Genomic DNA, 9,145 nt, shown 5'->3' on the forward strand with positions numbered 1-9,145 from the left:
CTCTGTAAACTTAGTTTACAAACTAAGCAGCTGGAGGTGTTCTGTGATCTGGCGACAAGAATCTGATAGATCAGGGTATACATGCAGGACTAGATGAGCTTGATGATGAAGAGCTGTGTCTGGTTAACTTGCTGCACTACATCCCTGCACTGGAAACACACACACACACACACAAACCAGGGGAGGGGAAGTGGAGAGAAAGAGAGGGGGAGAAACACAAGCCAGAGAACAGAGGACTGGGGAGAGTAAGTGTGAGGAGGGGGCCCATAACACACTACCTGATGTGACTGTGTATGATTCTAAAACACAGCAGACAGTGACTGTAAGTTTATCTGCTGGTTTTTATGATTATATAGCTACAATAGTCAGAGAATTTATTGTGAAATATCTTGTTCACCAGGTCTATGAATGATATGTAAATAATAATCATTACACAACATAAGCATGAGTTGATAGCTAAAACAATGAGCTGAAAGATTTTCAAAGGTGAAGGGAGGTTGTTAATACTTGATAGCACTGGCAACCCAGTGACACTACACAGTGTTTTATTAATTATTTAGAGATTTGATCTATTGTTAAAATCAAAACCATTCCATTGTGGAGCTTCAGTCTGTCTGTGTGACATTTTTCTGTTTGGATGGCAGGGAACAAACATTCTGTAATGAGGTCATATAGGTCATTATAAGAGTAAACTAAGTAGCCAGAGCTATCAGCTATTTTAGGAAAATGTATACAATATATAAGGTAAGCTATTAAATAACGAGGCTGCGCTTATGAGGATAAAACCACGTGGTTCACAGTCACACTGAGTGTTATATATTAAAGGCTGGGTCATCACACACAACTGCTGTACGTTTCTAATGAGTGACATCTTTATTTCACTGCTAGCTACTGATTGAAGTGCATGTGTGTTTGCTAAAGTGTTGGAAAATGATTAGCTTCACAGTTGAGCAACACATTAACCTGAAATTTTTGGTGAGATTGAACAAAACAGCAGCTGAATCTTTTTGTACATTGTATGGGGAACATTGCATGTCATGTGCACATGTGTTTGAATGGCACAAAAGATCTGGTCAAGGCAGAGAGGATGTCAAAGACAATGAACGTTCTGGGTGCCCATGCACATCAAAAACTTCTGAAAACATTCAACAAACTGAACAAATAGTTGGAAATGATCGATGACTCAGAATAAGAATGATAACAGAAACAATCTCCATTGATAAAGAGACAGTTTGGAAAATTTTGCATGAAAATTTGAACATGACAAAAGTTGTCCCAAAACTTCTGACCCCTGATCAAAAGAAAAAACAGTTTTTGGCCCAAAAACAAGTCACAGTGCTAGATCACCCTCCCTGTTCACCTGATCCTTTTTCCTAAGATCAAATCTGTGCTCAAAGGAACACGTTCTGAGTCTGTGTCAGAAGGTAAGAAAAGAACCACAGAGGTTCTGAGACAACTGAAGAAGACCTACTGCACTGCTCTGATCAGTGGAAGACCTGAATGCAGCGCTGTGTTGATGCAGAGGGGGAGGATGTTGAAGGAGAAAGACACTGAAAAATGTTTATATTCAATAAAATTGTTTAGTCTCTGTTTAGCATTAGTCTTGTTATTTGATAGCCATACCTTATATAATTTCAATGACAAAGGAAACTATGTAATCTGTAATAGGTTTCTGAACACTTTATGCAACTTGACAGAAGCCCTCTGTGTTGATTATTGTATGTTCTGCACTTACAAGGGAATTACCTGTCAGCAGGGCGGCACTGTTAAACCAACAATCCAGAAATGTACAACACACTGCAGAGCAAATGTAAACTTGAAAATCAGTAACGGAGTAGTAAAACTCAAAATGCCACAGACCTGCTGTACCTGCTGTGCGAGTGCGTGAATGCAGCAGGAAGTAGCTGAATGACATACTACTTGTCATGCTTGAAAATATACGGATACACAACAGGGCACGCCTTTCACCCTGCATTCTCATTCTTATCTTAGTAGTTCCCTCAGACACACTTTTTTCTGTCTCTGACTCACAGATGAGAGATGAGATGATTTTCAAGGTGGTAGAGGGAGAAAGCGAGACTTGAATCTCAGTCCTCTGTCTAACTTTCATATCAGAGAAAAAAATGAAATGATCGATTTTATGTCTGTTTCTCTCTCTCTGCTGGGAATATGAAATCAGACAGTGAGGTTTCACACCCCACCCCACCCCACCCCCTCTTCCTCTCCTCCTCTCTCCCTCCCAGACTCTCTACATCACTCCTGTCTTTCTCCCATGTTTAATCCACCACCTTTCCTTCACACTAACTCCATAACTCCATCCATGTCACACGTACCCACATTTCTGTGGTCTTGTTAGATTTGATGTCCTGTGTTACAGCACAGTCTTTTCATTTTCCACCGAGCAAGTGGACAGCATGCCTCCGTCTCGTGGGCGTGAAGGTAGCGGGCAGGCTTTGATACAGGGAGTAAAGAGCTATAAGCTGTTCTCTCATATGAACTTTAGAGTCAGTTACGGACATTGTCTGGAGCCTCTCACACATGCAGCACACAACAGGGGGTTGTGTGAGACTTGTTCTCACCCACTCTGTGTGGTTTAGGTGAGGGGAAGTGCCTCACTGTGAATTCTCCGGACAGTTTGTTATAGGGAGCTGGCAGGATAAAGTCTGTTTAATGTCTGGTCCAACTGATTTGGACATATGCATCCTCACAGCTCCTCAGTTATGTCTAGAAAGGTTCAGTACATGTGTGACAGCAGTGTAAAGGTGAGAATTTGAGAGAAGGAGGAAGGAAAGGGAAGGAAGGAGGTTGTCAGCTTGTTTATAGCCCCAGGCAGTGGTCTGTTCTGAGGAGCTGGGAGGGGAGAGAAATGGAAAGGTCTGTGAGCATATGTGTGTGTGTGTGTGTGTGTGTGTGAAGGTACTCCTTTTTGCTTTCTTACTGAGAAACTAGTTTCACATTCACTAATCTGATTCAAATGACACGATGATGTTATATTAGACTAATGAGAGTTTTCTGTAAACAGATCCCATGTGCAGACCCAAACCAACAATCAGCTGTCAGTGTTTCCCCTAGGATGAGACCTATGGGTTAGGTGGAAGATGGCAGAGTTTTTTTTGTTTTTTTTTTTGGTGGGGGGTGGGGGTTAATAATTACTAATAATTAAAGTCTGTGTAAAGCAATTCAGAGATTTGTCTCTTAACACATTATATGTGTCAGAAAACTGTACATTACTGAATTGTGACCGTTTCACAGTTTCATTTTCAGGATTGTATGGGTGGGTCTGAAACGGTGGCTTGATGATGCACTGGAGCATAACTCCACCCCTAATACTGTAACTGTTGTAAATATTAGTGCTGCATTGGCATCAGTGCTTCACCCACTCAACTGCAAGTTATTACAGGTTTAACTAGCTACATGTGCCTTCTTGCTACTTATGCATCTTCACTGGATGCCTGGATAGTTTGCAGAACAGTTCAGCTGTCACCTTATTTAAACTTTCAATGGCTGATGAGATTAAGAGGAGGTGGATTCATTTTGTGAATAGCCACACTGATGGAGAGCTGAGGATCACCACCAACATCAGTCTCTGCAGTGACCTGTCCAGATCTGGGAGCTTGGCTCTCACAACCCTCTGCACAGTCTTTAGTGTCTGGGCCAAGTCTCTGCAGTTCTCTGCAGTGCAGCTGGTGTACCACACTGTGACGCAGTAGCAGAGAATGCTCTCTGTTGTGCTCCTGTAGTGGTTCACCAAAAGCTGACAGGGGAGCTTTCTCAAGAAGAAAAGTCTCTGCTGAGTGTTTTTGTAATCACAAATATACTCATAATCAATTCTAATCACTTCTTCAGCAGCACCCCTGAAAAGAAGGTGGATAGCTTCTGCTCACTTTGTGCATTTTTGTATTAGAAACTCCATTCAAACGTCAAAATGTGCAGCTCCAGCCTTTTTTTTTTTTTTAGCAGCCAGCACTTCAGTTTAGCATCAGGTAGCCCCACTGCAGTTTCTTCATTGCACAGTCTAATTGTAATTCCACTTTCTGACTTACTGAAAATATTGTTTGAATGACAAACACTTATGTATCATTGTGAGAACAACTTGGTGATAAGGTATTTTCATGAAGAATTTACATAGGTGGTTGTGTGAATCTGTGCAAATTACACCTGTAATCAGTACCAGTCATTGGAGGTAAACAGTTTTGCATCAGTGAACTTTCTAACCATCACACACTTCTGTGAATGTCAGCCACTAGGGCTTCCATATTCAGCATTTACCTGACAAAACTAGGAAGTGGATTCGTTTTGTGACCTGCCAGTCTCACTCATCAGAATTCCATCTAGCCTTAGCCCGTCTGCTCAAGGTTGTCCAGAGTCCTGCCTGACAGGAATGTAACAACTGGTAACTATTTCAGATGATATCAGATCCCTGCCAACACTTGAACAACTTCTCTTCTTTTTTTCTGTTCTATCTATCTTTTATTCCCTGCTCTTTTTTTGTTCTTTGAGACTAGAAATTGTTTTTTGCTGGAGCCACAGCTTCTCCTTGAGCTTGTCATTCGTTTTCCCATTAAAGTCAACTTATGATAAAGTTTCGTCTATGGAGAGAGTTCTGCCAGCTCAAGCCTGCTAGTTTGTCTGTAATAGATGTGTGTGTGTGTGTGTGTGTGTGTGTGTGTGTGCCTGTCAGTGTGTATTGTAGCAGGGTCTTGTGAGCTGGGTGGGACAGTGCAGCACAGTTTATCTCCATTACATTTCCTAGTTTTCAGAGTTTTGTTGATCATGGGAATTGGATCTGCTTCTGTGTACAAATGATCTTTTTTTGGTTCATCCAAAGTGAATCGAGGCCTTAGCATGAGGGTAAATATTAAATTATTGTAAAAACTAGAGCATATGTGTGTTAATGCATTTGTTAGTGGGAACAATACATAATAATCCATGAGGACTAGACTAGATAGTCCAGTCTACAATAATGTGTAACAGTGTTTGTCCTGACAGATACAGCTGGCTGCTGTTTAGCTGAAACAACAACAACAAAAAAATACTTCCCCATGTCTGTGTATTAAGTACAGAGCTGGAGTCAGGACAAGGTTAGTCTATCTTAGCATAAAGACTGGAAGCAGGAGGAAACAGCAGCAAGACTACATCCACAGTTAAAAAAAAAACAACAACAACAACAACAACAACAACAAAAAAAGACTAATCTGCTGTCTCCTGTTTGTTTATCCCATACAGATGTAAAAAGGACAGTTACATGTTGCATCTCTTTCTTGTTGAGCAACAGTCAAGCGCAGTGACAGTGAGAAACTTCCTGAAGATGTCTTGTCGTCACTGAGGAGGGGTCACTGGATTTAATGTTGTGGCCTTCACAGTCACCAAATCTCAACCCAGTTAAACACCTATGGTGGAAGATTTTGGATTGGCCTGTTAGCCACAGCTCCACCACCATCAAAACAACAAATGAGGGAATATCTTTCAGAGGAATGGTGTTCCGTCCCTCCAGTAAAGATCCAGAGACCTGTAGAATCAGTGCCAAGGAGCTTTGAAGCTCTTCTGGAAGCATGTGATGACCCAACACCTTATTATGATATCTAATGTTGTTTTTTTCCCTGTCACTTGTCAGTATCTTGTTGTAACAACAGATAAATATGACTGTGAAACCTTGGTGCTGCAAAACCTTTGAATATGAAAGTCTCCACTGCAATTTTCAATAACACTCATAGCTTAAGTCTCTCTGGCATCTCTCAAATGCATCAGTTTTTTTTTAAAGACACCAAGAGAGTGAGCATGTGTATGGTATATGTGTGAGTATGTCCTCCTTGTTAGTCACCCAGATTTGGCATGAGCTCAGTGCATTCAGCCTGCAGAATTGGGTTTTAATTGTGTGCCAGCACCAGATTTATTAGTTGTTATGGAAACAGCAGCTGAGGTTAAAGTGAGTGTTTTCCCCCTGTTTTCTTTGTGTGTGTGTGTGTGTGTGTGTGTTTTCCCTCTTTTTCCCTTCCAGTGGGTGTGTATTCGTCCTGCTCTCAGTCCACCTTTTCTCAACCAGTCCCTACCATTCTCTGTGAAGTCTGTCTGTCTGTCTGCTTTGTATGTATTACTCACACACACACACACACACACACACACATACATACAGAGAGGTAATGTGAGGTGGGAGTCTTCACTTATCCAGCCAGCTCCTGGGTAATTGATTGAACACTTACTGTGCAGCTGGCCATTGTGAATTGTGGCTAAGTCCTAGTGGAACCTTCTGGTGGCAACATAATTTTTCTTGATGACAGCTCACACAGACACTGTCCTGTTCTCTGCTCTTCTTTTTCTCTTCATTTTTTTTTTTTTTTTTTAATTGCCATCCTTCAAGGAGCCAGCCAGATTCTAAGAAGTGGCTGCACAGATGAAATACATCACAACACCATGAAAATGTGGATTTATCTTTTTGCCCAATAATAAGGGTTTTTGTTTGTGTTTTTTCCCAGTTGTCTTGCTTTTCTATTAATCAACATTACTGAAGTCTGTGATTAGTTCTGAATGAAGGGAGATCAATTATTGTGTCTAATTTTTTTCATCAGATACCACTCAGACCAGGCTCCTCTCACTGTGAACCACAGGCACTGCTAGAATCGCAATCTACCATCGTGACAAGGGTCATATTTGAGCTCAGACTTAATTTTCTGACTCAGTGCTCCGGGTTCCAGTGGTATAGGTGGGGGTTGGTGGGGGGCACAGACAAGTATCCTGCCGAATGGTGGAACACAGAAAATATATATTATGGTTCACAGTTTGAGATGGATGCAGCCACATCTGGGTGGCACCTGTGGAGGAAACATAATCCCCAAATTATTGTGGCCTTTCTGATATTTTCTTTCTTTTTCAAATACATGAATCAAGTTTCTTGGCTGCATCATTCCATCAAATGGAAATAATCTGCATAACTCTGTCATTATTTTAGACAGATTTCTCCAAAATTCAATCTTATAAATTTGATATCTTTGGAAATTGTCTTGTCAGAGATTCTCTTCATGATGTGCATTAACCACAAGGTCTCTGTTTCTTTATGTGATTCTGTTTTGAGCAGTGTTTATCCAGTGAATGATGTCACTGTGTCACAATACTGGTGAAAAGAGAGACTCAGATGCAGAGAAACTCACAGGAGGCAAAGTAGAGTTCAGAAAGGCAATTTCTTCACTGAAGAGCCAAGTGGTCATACACAGCCAGTCAGTGAAGTCAAACAATAGCAGTCAGGGAGTAGGCAAAAATTCAGGAAAAACCAGGAAACAAAGCAAAGTCACCAACCATAGAAAACATACACAAAGGCAATGGACATACTAGGGGTACAAGAAATCTCTCCTAACCACTCTCCTTTGACCTGGATGGAAAAAGACATGGAGTCAAAGAAAGATGTGAAGGAGAATTCATAAGGACTTGGCTAAAAACAAGCGCAGTTCTAAGAGAATCCGACTGCACTTACACCAGGTTTTTTTTCAACTCAGCTTTATTAAAACACATGGAAGATAAATACAGTGACAAACTCTACTGTACTGTGGGCTACAATTCAATAAGGTTTCCTGTCCACAACAGAATCACAGCTCCTGGAGAGAAGATATTTTCAGTTTATACAGAGGCAGCATTTAACCATCAGTTACTCACAGAAAGTAACAACAAAAGAGATACTGCTGTAAGATAAAAATCATACAGGACTGAACTGTTGAAATAATATAATAACACTGTGCTTTGACCATTGTTGTATGATTGTTAAGTAGAGAAAATTATTATTTTAGTGCATTCCACAATTGGGAATGTAGTGAAATTAGATTTATGTATATAATATTTGTTATGGTGATGATATTGCTAACTAGAAACTCAATATGTTGGGACTTTGGAGCTTAGCCAATCATGCAAGGATTTTCATAAGTTGTGGATCATGTCACAAGCATGACATGTTGTTTCTACATGTTATGTTGTAGGACAGCATTATCTCCTTTTGTAAAGGAAGGTCCAGTGCATCCTATGATATAGGAGATAAGATAGGAGGCACTGAAGTGCCTTTTCTTAAAATTTAATTCAACCAGCTCTTATCATGGCTACCAATCACCTGTTTAGACGATAGTTTTGTTGAAAACTGAAACGTTTTTACTTTGCATTAAAAAACTGTTGATTCAACGGTGTGAAAACGATCTTCATGCACAATGATCTGCAAAAACTATTTAACTTGATGAGTCTGCAGCAAAAAAAAAAAAAAAAAAGTCTGCCATCATTATTGTTGTTATATTCATTCATGGCTATTAGGCTGAAAACATAATAACCATGTGTGAGATGGGGCAGTGTCAGTTTACACAGCAACAGTATGAGGGGCTTTTTCAAAAGATTACGTGTTTAAACCCCCAAAACCCAGTCGTGACCTCAACAAAGGTTTACTGTTTTATATAAAAACCCTTGTCTTATAAACAGGGCCTGAGTTTGGAATCTTTCTACGCAAAAAAAGACTTTTTTACCACAGCCTAGGTTCAACAAAGACTACATGGAAAAGGGGTAACGATAACATGGAACAGGGGAGTACATATACACAGAGTTTAGAGGAAAGGAGGATCAAGGGAGGGAGCGTTAACTCAAAGAACAGAAATGACTAGATGGATGAGTATTACAAAATAAAACAGGAAATAGTGCATAATGTTGGCAGGATGTTACAACCAATGTGAAACTTTTTCATTCTGATTTTGTCGTTACATCTTTTTCTGACGTATGTAGCTGGTTTATAGCCTTCAGGTGGATCCCACTTGTGCCTTCATTCACCCAAGCTTCATGATCTATCATTTTGGGGGAGATACCCCCCAAAAAACAAATTCAAATATTCAAACATTTTGTAGTCCAATTTGAGAGGATGTCCACATTACACAGGCGTACATAGAAAAATGAACATGATTTGGGAGCAGTTTCAGTTTCCAGATAGTTTTCACAAAGATCTGCATCAACATTAAAATGCCTGGACAACAGAAAAACAGCTAAACTCTGTATCTTGGCCAACATGAAGCAGGGCTTAGGACCGCAGCCAAGCTTTTGGAAATACCGAGATCAAAAGTAGCCCGAACACACCTCCAGTACTCAGAAAGTTTTGACCAGAAACTATGCATGAGGTTTATTTTTTATGATT

The sequence above is a fragment of the Lates calcarifer genome, unplaced genomic scaffold, assembly GCF_001640805.2.
Source record: "Lates calcarifer isolate ASB-BC8 unplaced genomic scaffold, TLL_Latcal_v3 _unitig_612_quiver_987, whole genome shotgun sequence".
NCBI classification, from domain to species: domain Eukaryota; kingdom Metazoa; phylum Chordata; class Actinopteri; family Centropomidae; genus Lates; species Lates calcarifer.